This window comes from Aedes albopictus, chromosome 2 (assembly GCF_035046485.1).
Source record: "Aedes albopictus strain Foshan chromosome 2, AalbF5, whole genome shotgun sequence".
NCBI classification, from domain to species: Eukaryota; Metazoa; Arthropoda; class Insecta; order Diptera; family Culicidae; genus Aedes; species Aedes albopictus.
The window spans coordinates 112414174-112428498 of record NC_085137.1 but is presented as its reverse complement, the minus strand read 5'-3'; positions in this window follow the sequence as shown (position 1 = coordinate 112428498).

Sequence of the window (14325 nt, the reverse complement as noted above, 5' to 3'; positions counted from 1 at the left end):
CGGGGCACCAAAGAAATTTCAGCAAAAATCCTTAAAATAATTTCAGTGAGAATTCCAAGGACAATTCAAGAATTAATCCCCAAAGAATTTTGAGGACAAACCAACGAAATATATACATGAGGCTCGACAGGAGGAATCTTTGCATAAATTCCGGGGGAAAATCTAATAGGACCGAAGTAATTACAAGACAAAATTCCCTAAAGAACTCAGGAAAGAGGAATCTCCGAAGGAATTATAGGAGGACTCACCGACGGAATTCCAGAAGGAAACCCCGAAGAAATTCTAGGAGGAATTCCATGAGGAATCTCCGGAGAAATTGGAAGGGAAAGCTCCAAAGGATTTCCAAGAGGAAACGCCGAAGAAATTACAGGAGGAATCCCAGAAACAACTCTAGAAGGAATCTCCGAAGGAAGTCCAGGAGAAATCCCCGGAGGAATTCAACGAGAAATCCCTGAAAAAAGTCCAGGAGGAATTTCCGAAGGAACTCTAGGAGGAATCTCTGGAGGAATTCTATGAGGAATCCCCGAAGAACTCCAGAAGGAATCTCCAAAGCATTTCAAACCGAAATCCTCGATAGTGGAATTCAAAGAAACAGTACTTAACACGATTTTCTTTTTACTTCCAAATTGATTCCAGGAGGAATCCCGAATGAATTTTAGGAGAAATTATCGAAGGAGTTCCATGAGTAAATCCAAAGGAGTTCTAAGAGGAATCATCAAAGAAATTCCAGGAGAAATCTACGACCGAGTATCAAATGAAATTTCTGAAAGAATTTCTGGTGGAATCCATGAAGTAAGTCTAGGACGAATCCTCGACGGAATTCCAGAAAAGATCTCCAAAGGAATTTCAGGAAGATTTCCTGAAGGAACTCTAGCAGAGACCCACGAAAAAATTGTACGAGGAATCCCCGGAGGAATTCCAAGAAGGAAGTTTAAGTTGTATCTTCGAAGAAATTCCCGAAGGAATTCCAGGAGGAATCCCAAAGGAAGTCCAGGAAGAATCCACGACGGAATATCAGGATCAGAGATGCCAGATGATTTTTTGAAAAATCTGTATCATTCTTTTCAAAAATATGTATCCCATACAAAATTTCCGTGAAAAATCTGTATCCCATACAAAAATAAAATAGCTCCTCTAGCTCAAAAATCTGTATCGAAATCTGTACGGATGCTAAAAAATCTGTATAATACAGATAAATCTGTATAAATGGCATCCCTGATCAGGAGGAAACCTTGAAAAAAATTCAGGAGGAATTCTTCAAGGAAGTCTAGGAGGAAACCCTAAAGTAAATCTAGGAAGAGTCCCCGTAGGAATTCCAAGAGTAATCCTCGAAATAATTCCAGGAGAAATTTCCGTATGATTTCTTTGAAGAATTTCCTAATAAATTCCAAGGGGAATTTCAGGATGAATAATCGAAGGAATCCCATGAGGAACCTCTGAAGGAAGTCCAAGAGGAATCCCCAAAGAAATTACAGGAGAAATCGCTGCAGGAATTCCAGGGGGAATCCCCGAAAGAATTCCGGTAGCAATCTCCGAACGATTTCCAGGTGGAATTGTGGAAGGATTTTCAGCGGAATCTCCCGAGGGAATCTTTCTGGGTAGAGGGATCCCTGCAGTATTTCCAGGAGGAATCCCCGACAGATTGTCAGGAGGAGTCCCCAAAAGAATTCCTTGAGGAATTCCAGAAGGAAATACTTGAGGAATTTTTGTAGAAACTCCATAAGAGATCCCACAATAATATCCTGGAGATATGCCTGATTATATTCCTAAGCAAATTCTCGAAGGAATTTTAACAAGATTCCCTGAAAGAACTCCTGTAGGAAATCTCTGATTTTACTCCTGGAGCATCCGTGAGTCCTCCTGGAAAAATCTAAGAAAGAACCCCAAGAGCGATACCTTGAAGAACTCATGGATGAATTCCTAAATGAACTTCTCCAAGAAAACCCTTTTGGATATCCTGAAGAATTCTTAAAAGGAACTCTTATACTAATTTTTGAATGGATTTCTGTAGGAGTCCCTGAACAAACTTCTAAGGGAATCCTTAGATCCTCCTCAGAAGGAACTCCTGGATCTCTCGGAAGGAACTCTTGGAGAGATTTCTGAACTTCTGAAGGAATCCCTGAAGAAATGCAGGAGGAACCTCTGAAGAAACATCTGCATGAATCCCGGTAACTCCTAGAGGAATCTATGAGGGAACTCTTGGACTTGTTTCTGTAAGAACTCCTGTATGAATTTCTAAAAGAACGTTATAAAATAGCTGTATTCGAATTTTGTCAAGACTAAAAAAATCCATTTCAAAGTTAAATTCTATCGCAGTCGAATCCAAAAATCGTTAACTGCTGTGAGAGAAAACTCAGTCCGTTCGACAACCATTGTTCGACAGAACAACAATGAACGAAAAATCGGCAATAATTGAGTCCCTGAGGAAGATACCAAATGTAACCGAAACGTCGGAAAAGATTAAATAGCTGAATTTAAAATTTGTCAAGACTGGAAAAGCCATTACAAAGTCAAAGGAATCCCGGCAACAACTCCTAAACTAATATCTAGGACCGTTTGTTAGAATTCCTGAAAGAACTTCTAACGGAACTCTTGATGGATCTCCAGGAGGCATCTATGAAACCTCCTGAAAGAATCTCTGAAGGGACGTCTGAAAGAATACCCGCGCGAACTCCTGTTGAAATAGCTCAAAGAACCTCTGAAGGAATTCCTAATAAGCACCTGAAGAGGTTACTGAAGGAACTTCTGGATCATTCCTTGTAAGGAAATTCTGTAGGAATACCTAAAGGAACTCCTGGGATTTCCTGAAGGTACCCTTGATGGAACTTTTGGAGTGATTTCTGAAAAACACAGAACGCCAGGAGGAACCCGTTGTTGGAATTCTAGAAGAATTCTTGAGAGATGTCCTAGAGGAATCTCTGAAGAAACTCCTGGACTATTTCCTGAAGGAACTCCTGAATGAATTCCTGATGGAATTTCAGAAAAAAAAATTTCGGAGAAACTCTCTAACTTATCTCTGAACGATCTCCTATGGGAACACCCGATGAAACTTCTGGATGAATCTCGGATGTATTTCTAGGAGGCATCCTTGAATCCTCCTGAAAAAAAATCTGAAGGTACTTCTGCCGAGATCTTCCTGAGAGGTCTTCTAAAAAAAATGCATGTTGAAACTCCTAGAGGCATCCCTGAATCTCTGAAGGAACTACTAGAGACATCTTTGAAGAAACTGCTGAAGAGATCTCTAAAGGAACTTCTGAAGAATTCTTTGATTGGAATTTTAGAGTAATCTTCGAAAGAAAATTAGTATTTTATCTCAACTTTATGTAAACAAAATTTTTTTCGTGCACTGATCACCGGCGTGAAAAATGAAAATCGGCGGCGTGACATACATCGGCGTATGGCGCGCCGCCGATACCGCGGTCGGCGTCGGCGTGGGGCAAAAAGTGTCGGCGGCGGCGGCGTGGCGCGGCGGCGCACAGGTCTATTCCCAATCCCATCCTTTTTCCTTCCCTTCTCCTTTAGGTAGGCTCAGTATACCAGTTATGGCTATAGTACCTCAAATTCGCCATAGTTGATTTTCAACTTTAAACATACAAATCAACAAGAAAAAAATCGTGAACAACAGATCACGAACACAAAAGATGATTGCAATTATTCAAACTTCACAATTTGCTCAAATTATGGTAGAAATAAATCATTTTCCTTAACTTTTCGGCCTCCTTGCACCCTATTTCGCCATAGTGTACCAGTTATGGCAACTCCCATAAGGAATGCATGTAAATAGTGCGAAGTGGAACCCAAATTAACAAATGTGTCCAGTCCATAACTGGTACAGCGTTCCTATCATTGGCACACGCCGTAATAAATACTAAAAGTAGTTTTGGCTCCGTTTCTATATTTTTCCTGTAAAGTATTAAAACAAATCAATCATTTTATTGTTTACATTCGTCGGTCTTCTTCTTATTTTTGTAGAAATAGTTTTTCTTAGGTGGTGCGATAACTGGTACAGGCACCCAAAATGATAAATAGGCTCGTGTTCATGGCGATAGCACTCAGCGTATCAGTAGGTCGGCTCCAGAGGCACGTTCTCCTCCATTTGGGAAATTTGTGCCACTCAGCGTACTTCCTGAATGGAATACGCCAAGTCTTGAGTGCTTAGTCCAAACGCACATACACCATCACCATAGCTTGGGTCCCTTTACATTGCTCGACTCCGGGCAATGAGAAAGCGGACTCTCTGACTAAGGTGGGCGCTAGCGGAGGCGATATTTACGAGCGTCAAATCGCCTTCGACGAATTTTTTGCATTGGCCCGTCAGGAGACCTTGATCAGCTGGCAACACAAATGGAGAGATGGGAAGATGATTGCACTCCATCATTCCACAGGTGTCGAAGAAGCCATGGTTCAAAGGGTTGGGTATAGGCCGCGATTTTATTCGTGTAATGTGTCGGCTGATGTCCAACTACTATTTGTTGAACGCACATACCTTCCGTATTGGGCTCTCGGAAAGCAATCTCTGTGTCTGCGGTGTGGCTTTACCAGGATATCGAACATGTTGTGTGGGGATGCGATGAGTATCGTGAGGTCAGATCTGAGCTGCATGAATTCTCCGGGTCCGAGGAAAACAATAGAAACCCGTTAGAGAAGTGTTGGCATGAATCTCATTTATCAGTTTTTGAAACGTGTTTGATGTAGTATGTTCCTTGTTCTCGTTGTCCGCCATTTGGTTTTGTTGTTCGTCCCTGTCTGTTGTCGTCCCTGTCTGTTGTCGTCCCCCTTCCATTTGTCCTCTTCTTGTTGGGTCTACCGATAAAGTCCTTTCTTTTTGGTTCCGTTACAGATCTGTACAATTTGTCCCGTCAATGTTTTAGTATACACTCCCGATCAAAAGTTTGGGGTCATCCCCTCAAAACATGTCATTTTTTAGGCCCAATCTCCACCAATTTGCGTCCGATTTCAAAACCCTAGGTTTCATTCAAAAGATAATAAGTCAAAGAAACTTTGAACATGATTTAAAAGAAACTTTTTCAAAAAAAATTGTATGTAAACTTAACCCAAGTTGCCAAATTTTCTAAAAAATGTGTATAAACTTACGGCAGTGTCGCTGGAAATTGGGTAGACCAAATTTTAAGATGAGAGCGGTAATATAACCCATTTTCTATTAGATTTCAACTGCTTTTTACAGAACTTAGCTAAAAAATCTAGAAAAAAAGTTATTAAGGAAATTAATCCTTGATGTTATCGACCAAAAGTTTGGGGTCACTATCGTAAAACATGGAAAAGTGATTTGTTAATATCTTTGTCATCTTTCATTCAATTTTAATGCTTCTTGGCTTATTTGAAACATAATGAATGATACTTACTGCATATACATTGAACTACACATATTTGTTGAAATTTACATACTAAAACTTAACGTAGAGTTGCCTTATTTTTTGAAATGTGGTGAAATGTGTTAACTTCACATAACATTTTTATATACAAAAACCCAATTTAGTCCACCTATGGTGAACAGAACCCTTCTTACACTTATTAAAATTATTGTTGTATTATTTGTATTTAACATATTTGTTTTGTGGAATTGACCAAAAGTTCTAGAAAATATTGTGGATTTGGCATCTAGTGGATTGGTTTCCAAAATAGCATCATGGACCATGGACTAAACTACCAGAAATGCCAGACACTTCCTAGAGTCTTGTATGGAATGTTTAAAAAATAGCTTACATATTCTGGAATTTTGTATGTTTTATTAACTGCTAAAAGATCTTGAATCGATTAACAAATGGGTAAGAAAATCAGCGAGATACACTTTGTCTAAATCAGTCAATTAAATTGGCTCCGAAGTACTTGGTATTCATGGTTATGGTGTAAAAACGACAAAAATGATATATCTACTAAGTTAATCAGTTTTGGCATTAGCTAGTTATTATGGCTGTCTGGTTCTTCAAAGCTTTCATTTAACATATTGTTAGTTTCCATAAAACTCCTGTGTATTTGTAATTTGTTATTTATAATTTTGTTGAAAACAATAACCTGCTAGTATACACTTTGTATGAGGTCAGCATCATTTATTGAAAAATAATTTCCCATAGACTGGTTAAAAACAAAAGCAAGATAACAAGTGAATATAATAAAATAAAGAATTTATTGAAATACTCTTCGTAAGATATCTCAGTAATCAAATGTCGAATCGAAATAAAATTTCAGGGCCTTATACAAGCATATTGAAGCTTTCATTTGGTGCTTAGAGAACCCAAATCGGTTGACAGACGGCTGAGATATTTATTATGGTACCCTTGGTCAAAAATCTCTCAAAAAGTTAACCTGTATTACTCCCAAGTACTCTTTGAAAGATATCTCGGTAACCAAATGTCCAATCCTAATGAAATTGTATAGGGTTCTACCAGAATGTTGTAGCTTTTATTTGGTGCCAGGATAACCGAAATCGGTTGACAGACGGCTAAGACATTTATTATGATACTTTTGGTCAAAAATCTCAAAAGGTTTAGTTGTATAAATCCGAAGTACTCTTCGAAAGATATCTCTGTAACCAAATGTCCAATCGAAATAAAATTTCTGGGCGATCTACTAGGATGCTGTAGCTTTCATTTGGTGCCAAGAGAACCCAAATCGCTTGACAAACGGTCGAAATATTTATTATGATACACTCGGTCAAAAATCTTAAAAAGTTTAGAAGTATGACTCATAAGAACTCTTCGAGAGATATCTCGGTAACCAAACGTCCAATCGAAAAAAAATTCAATAGCGTTCTACTAGGATGTAGTAGCTTTCATTTGCTTCCAAGAGAACTCAAATCGGTTGACAGACGGCTGAGAAACGTGCGTGACTTTTTTTGTAACGCACATACACACACACACATACACACATACACACACACACATACAGACATTTGCTCAGTTCGTCGAGCTGAGTTCATTGGTATATGAGACTCGGCCCTCCGGGCCTCGGATCGAAAGTCGGTTTTTCGAGCGATATTTATACCCTTCTTATGGGTGTAAGAAGGGTAAAAAGGCTTTTCCTACATACATTCAATGATATTTTTGCTACTGTTTATTAAGCTCAAATATTACAAAGAGATAGTAGCTTTTATGTATTTGATGCAATTGCATTTTCATGCAGAGTTCCTTGAGAAACCAAATTTGATCATAAAAAAGGCTTTTCCTACATACATTCCGTGATATTTTTGCTACTGTTTATTAAGCTCAAATATTACAAAGAGATAGTAGCTTTTATGTATTTGATGCAATTGCATTTTCATGTATAACTAACTTGTGTAACTAAATATGATCATAAAAACCCGATTTAATCCACCTATGGTGAACAGAACCCTTCTTACACTTATTAAAAATATTGTTGTATTATGCGTATTAAGCATGTGTGATTGACCAAAAGTTCTAGAAAATATTGTGGATTTGACATCTAGTGAATTGGTTCCCAAAATAGCATCAGACCATGGACTTACCAGAAATGCCAGACACCTCCTGGAATCTTATATGGAATGTTAAAAAAATAGCTTTCATATTCTGGAATATTTTATCTTTTGTTAACTGCCAAATAATCTTGAATCGATTAACAAATGGATAAGAAAATCAGCGAGATGCACTTTGTCTAATATCTCTTAATCAGTCGATTAAATTAGCTCCAAAGTACTTGGTATTCATGGTTATGGTGTAAAAAAGGACAAAAATGATATATCTACTAAGTTAATCAGTTTTGGCATTAACTAGTTATTTTGGCTGTCCGGTTCTTGCATTTTTCCCACAATATATAAATTCAAAGCTTTCATTTAACATATTGTTAGTTTTCATAAAATTCCTGTGTATTTGTAATTTGTTAATTATAATTTTGTTGAAAACAAATACCCTGCTAGAATACGCTTTGTATGAAATCAGCATTATTTATTGAAAAATAATTTCCCATAGACTGGTGAAAAACTAATGCAAGATAACAAGTGAATATAATAATAAAAAAGAATTTATTGAAATATTCTTCGTAAGATATCTCAGTAATCAAATGTCGAATCGAAATAAAATTTCAGGGCCTTATACAAGGATATTGTAGCTTTCATTTGGTGCTTAGAGAACCCAAATCGGTTGACAGATGGCTGAAATATTTATTATGGTACCCTTGGTCCAAAATCTTTCAAAAAGTTAACCTGTATTACTCCCAAGTACTCTTTGAAAGATATCTCGGTAATCAAATGTCCAATCCTAATGAAATTGTATGGGGTTCTACTAGAATGTTGTAGCTTTCATTTGATGCCAGGGTAACCGAAATCGGTTGACAGACGGCTAAGATATTTATTATTACACATTTGGTCAAAAATCTCAAAAGGTTTAGTTGTATAAATCCTAAGTACTCTTCGAAAGATATCTCTGTAACCAAATGTGCAATCGAAATAAAATTTCTGGGTGATCTACTAGGATGCTGTAGCTTTCATTTAATGCCAAGAGAACTTAAATCGCTTGACAAACGGCCGAAATATTTATTATGATACACTTGGTCAAAAATCTTAAAAAGTTTAGAAGTATGACTCATAAGTACTCTTCGAGAGATATCTCGGTAACCAAACGTCCAATCGAAAAAAAAATTCAATAGCGTTCTACTAGGATGTAGTAGCTTTCATTTGCTTCCAAGAGAACTCAAATCGGTTGACAGACGGCTGAGAAACATGCGTGACTTTTTTTTGTAACGCACATACACACACACACACACATACACACATACACACATACACACACACACATACAGACATTTGCTCAGTTCGTCGAGCTGAGTTCATTGGTATATGAGACTCGGCCCTCCGGGCCTCGGATCGAAAGTCGGTTTTTCGAGCGATATTTATACCCTTCTTATGGGTGTAAGAAGGGTAAAAAGAATTTATTGAAATATTCTTCGTAAGATATCTCAGTAATCAAATGTCGAATCGAAATAAAATTTCAGGGCCTTATACAAGGATATTGTAGCTTTCATTTGGTGCTTAGAGAACCCAAATCGGTTGACAGATGGCTGAAATATTTATTATGGTACCCTTGGTCCAAAATCTTTCAAAAAGTTAACCTGTATTACTCCCAAGTACTCTTTGAAAGATATCTCGGTAATCAAATGTCCAATCCTAATGAAATTGTATGGGGTTCTACTAGAATGTTGTAGCTTTCATTTGATGCCAGGGTAACCGAAATCGGTTGACAGACGGCTAAGATATTTATTATTACACATTTGGTCAAAAATCTCAAAAAGTTTAGTTGTATAAATCCTAAGTACTCTTCGAAAGATATCTCTGTAACCAAATGTGCAATCGAAATAAAATTTCTGGGTGATCTACTAGGATGCTGTAGCTTTCATTTAATGCCAAGAGAACTTAAATCGCTTGACAAACGGCCGAAATATTTATTATGATACACTTGGTCAAAAATCTTAAAAAGTTTAGAAGTATGACTCATAAGTACTCTTCGAGAGATATCTCGGTAACCAAACGTCCAATCGAAAAAAAAATTCAATAGCGTTCTACTAGGATGTAGTAGCTTTCATTTGCTTCCAAGAGAACTCAAATCGGTTGACAGACGGCTGAGAAACATGCGTGACTTTTTTTTTGTAACGCACATACACACACACACACACATACACACATACACACACACACACATACAGACATTTGCTCAGTTCGTCGAGCTGAGTTCATTGGTATATGAGACTCGGTCCTCCGGGCCTCGGATCGAAAGTCGGTTTTTCGAGCGATATTTATACCCTTCTTATGGGTGTAAGAAGGGTAAAAATCTGTTGACAAACGGCTGAGAAATGTATTATGATACATTTTATCAAAAATCTCTCAAAAGCGTAAATTTCATTACTCCTTAGTACTCGTGGAAAGATATCTCAGAAACAAAATGTCCAAACGGCATGAAATTTAATAGCATACTACTTGCATGCTGTAGCGTTCATTAGATGCTGATAGAACTCAAATCGATTGACACACGGCTGATTCATTTATTATGAAGCATTTTGTCAAAGACCTCTTAAAAAGTTAAGTTGTATTACTCCAAAGTACTCCCCGAAAGATATCTCGGTTACAAAATGTCCAATCGGAATGAAATTCAAAAGCGTTCTTCTAGGGTGCAGTAGCTTTCGTTTCGAGCCTTAAGAACCCGATTCGGTTAATAGACGGCTGAGAAATTTATGGTGATACACTTTGTCAAAAATATCTAAAATAATTAAGTTGTACTACTCCCTAGCACCCTTTGAAAGATATCTCGGTAACCGAACGTCCAATCAAAAAAAAAAAAAATCAATAGCGTTCTACTAGGATGTAGTAGCTTTCGTTTGGGGCCTTAAGAACCCAAATCGGTTGATAGACGGCTGAGAAATTTATGGTGATACACTTTGTCAAAAATATCTAAAATAATTAAGTTGTACTACTCCCTAGCACTCTTTGAAAGATATCTCGGTAACCGAACGTCCAATCAAAATAAAATTCAATAGCGTTCTACTAGGATGTAGTAGCTTTCATTTGCTTCCAAGAGAACTCAAATCGGTCAACAGACGGCTGAGAACCGTGAGTGACATTTTTTTGTAACATACACACACGCACACACACACACATACACACACACGCACATACAGACATTTGCTCAATTCGTCGAGCTGAGTTGATTGGTATATGTGACTAGGCCCTGCGGGCCTCGGATCGAAAGTCGGTTTTCCAAGCGGTATTTATACCCTTCTTATGGGTGTAAGAAGGGTAAAAACGTTATATACGTTAAGTTAAAGACATCAAACGTAAATTTAGTTAATTATCTTTGAAATGAGCCAAAAAAATAAAATAAAATTGAACTATAGATGACGAAGATATCACCAAATCACTTTTCCATGTTTTACGAAAGTGACCCCAAACTTTTGGCTGATACATCATATTGAGCGGTGACCCCAAACTTTTGGTCGTTGACATGAAGAGTTAATTTACTTAATAACTTTTTTTCTAGATTTTTTAGCTAAGTTCTGTAAAAAGCAGTTGAAAGCTAATAGAAAATGGGTTATATTACAGCTCTCATCTTAAAATTTGGTCTACCCAATTTCCAGCGACACTGCCATTAGTTTATATACATTTTTTAGAAAATTTTGCAACTTTGGGTTAAGTTTACATACAATTTTTTTTGAAAAAGTTTCTTTTAAATCATGTTCAAAGTTTCTTTGACTTATTATCTTTTGAATGAGACCTACGGTTTTGAAATCGGACGCAAATTGGCGGAGATATGGGCCTAAAAAAATGACATGTTTTTGAGGGGGTGACCCCAAACTTTTGATCGGGAGTGTAAGTTAGCAAATAATTTAGTTTAAAACCCATAAATTCCTGCTACCCATTTTTATTTTTTTCATCTAACCTCGAAACAGCCGCGAGTACTTCGGCTTCCCAAACTAACATTGTTTTAAGGCAATAATAAATTGCAAAATGTTAAATCACTGTAATACAAATGATATTGGCTCATGAACGCCCATGTGGTACCCGAGCCTTCGAAAATAAACGAATAAGTAAAAAAAAGCACAAATTTCCCAAATGGAGGAGATCGTGCCTCTGGAGTCGACGGCCGAAAAAGTCTATTTCCTAGAATGTTCCGTACATTTATTTAGAACTAGTTGTCCCGGCAAACTTTGTCTTGCCGTCTTGTGGTGGTTTGACAACTGTTGAGCTCAAAATAGCACCGCACTCTAGATTGATTTTATTTCGGTCGTGTTGATTTCCTTCCCAGCTCATAAAAATTTAGTACTTTATCAATTTTCTTACTTTTCTAAGTTGATTTTCGTAACTTTTTGTACATATAAACACAGCCACCACGAACACGAGTCGAAAGGGCCTCAAAGGAACTTAACACTCATTTTTATATATATAGATAGATTAATTATAGAGCTAACTATGGAAACCTATCTGCAACAGTTCGTGAACGAGACCGTCATTCCAACAAAAAGCTTTTTCGACATCTAGTAGAAACATGGCAAGCGATGCAATTTGTTGGAGCCTTGTTTCGGTGGATTGTGTTTTCCATCCGGAAAAGCTGATGGACGGTGCAATACTCTTGACGGAATCCGAACTACTTCGGAAGGATGAATCAATCGAATCAAAAGATACTGTCGCGTATCCTATTAAACATATTGAATCATTCATGGGGAACCTGCGGATGATCCTTGATGAATTTCAGGAGTAAAACTTGTAGACTCACCCACCATCTGTTCATTGATTTTAACCTTCCAAAGATATTAGCATTTTCGCACCACAATGGCATAGTGCACGTTCCTGGGGCTTTCCTGGGTCATATTGACCCCAACTATGGTTAAATGATTCAGTACAAAAAAAAAAGTTTTGGCAAACAATGTCAGCGCACAGGGGGAGCGACACTAGTTTTTCTAAGCCAAAAAACCTCAAAACAGCTGATAAAAAAAAAAACAAAAAAGTCGCTAGAACCCGCAAAAGTTTTGCGGGTTTTACCGGATTTTTTCGACTTTTTTCGGCTTTTTGTTTTGGGATTTTTCGGCTTGGCAAAACTATTGTCGTTCCCCCCGCCAGAGCATGGTTTTCTGACGAAACTGATTAAGCCGAAACCCGCAATGTTGAATAGATCAAAATAATATAACCGGATCGCAGACGAAGTGTACCTTGTTTGACCCCTTAGATGGACTAAACCAGAGTGATACTCCTCCAAATTTAATACTCAACATTGCATTCGAAAGAGCAATTGGAAGGTGTGGCGTACAGGAGAATGGCACTATAATTACACAGTCGCACATGCACCTTCCCTTTATTGACAATGTGGATCTTATCGGCATCGATTGTAGGGCAGTGGAGGAAACTTTATGCTTTTCTGAAGAGGGTGATAGCGAGGATTGCCTTGACGATTAACTTTGTCTTGATGGTGAAGTACATGGTTGCAGGTAAAGACAGAGGCAGGCCACGTGGTGTTAGTGCTGAGGTGGTGATATATGGGGATGTATTTGAAAGTGTTGATGTATTTGTAGATCTTGGACATGTGGCAATGATGTTTCCCGTGAAGTGAAAATGTGTGTTACTGCTGGGAATTTTTTTTTCTATTACCGTACGGGTTTGGACCGAAGGGTCTCAGATTTTCATGAAACTTTTTCCACAGGCAGGGCTCATGGATATATGAACAAAAAAAAATGACACTACTTATGTACTTTGAAAAATCATAACTCAAAAACAAAGCATCATAGAAACAGTTTTTTTAGAAAATAAAAGCAAATTTTCTCAGAAATCAAAAATAAAAAATATGAACTGGAAAAAGTTTTCCACAGCTGAGAAAATTCGTGAAGAAAAGCCGGAAAAATAATGCCCGAACTCGTGGAAAATTTTCAAATAAAGATTTTTGAGAAGGTTATTTCTTTAACTTTAATCACTGAAATTTTTGGAATGCATTTTTTTCGTTTTTGAGTTATGGCCAATTTTGTTGAAAAATGTCGAAATGTGGCATATAAGCCTTTTCGAAACAAAGTTTTTTTAATGGAAATGAAAGCAAATTTTCTCAGAAATAAAAAAATAAAGTGGAAAAACTTTTCCACAAAATTTTCCACCGTTGAGAAAATTCATAAAGAAAAGTCGGAAAAACTTTGCCCGGACTTGCGGAAAATTTTCAAAAAATATATTTTGAAAAGGTAATTTCATAAGCTTTGATCGCTGAAATTTTTCGAATGTGTTTTTTTTTTCGTTCCTGAGTTATGGCCAATTATTTTAAAAATGATCATATAATATATGCGTACATGGTAATTTCACAAATTGACCATAACTCAGGAAAGAAAAAAGAGTGCATTCCAAAAATTTCAGCGATCAAAGCTTATAAAATTACCTTCTCAAAAATATTCTTTTCAAAATTTTCCGCGAGTTCGGGTATAGTTTTTCCGGCTTTTCTTTACGAATTTGGCTAGAACCGTTTTCGTATAATACTATTTTTTAGACAACTAATTTTTGAACTGTCATGTATCGGAAACCAGTGAACCGAATCGAATGAAATTTTCAACGTTTGAATTGAGGTTGACATACAGTCAAAATTTGAGATTTTTTCATACACTCTATAAAAAGTTAAAGCTTGTTGAACTTTTTTTTTTGAGAGAAAACAAGATAAGTTGCCTATCCCAAGCATCATCGCACCCCCTGTATTTCCCTCACAGAAATGACATAATAGCACTTGCAATGCGCAGAGCAAAGACAGTACGCATATCGCTCAAATTTGCAGTTGTTTAGGAGGCGAAATGTAACCAAAAAAGTGTTGATCTTGCAAAATGTTCACATTGGCCCTTCCTAAT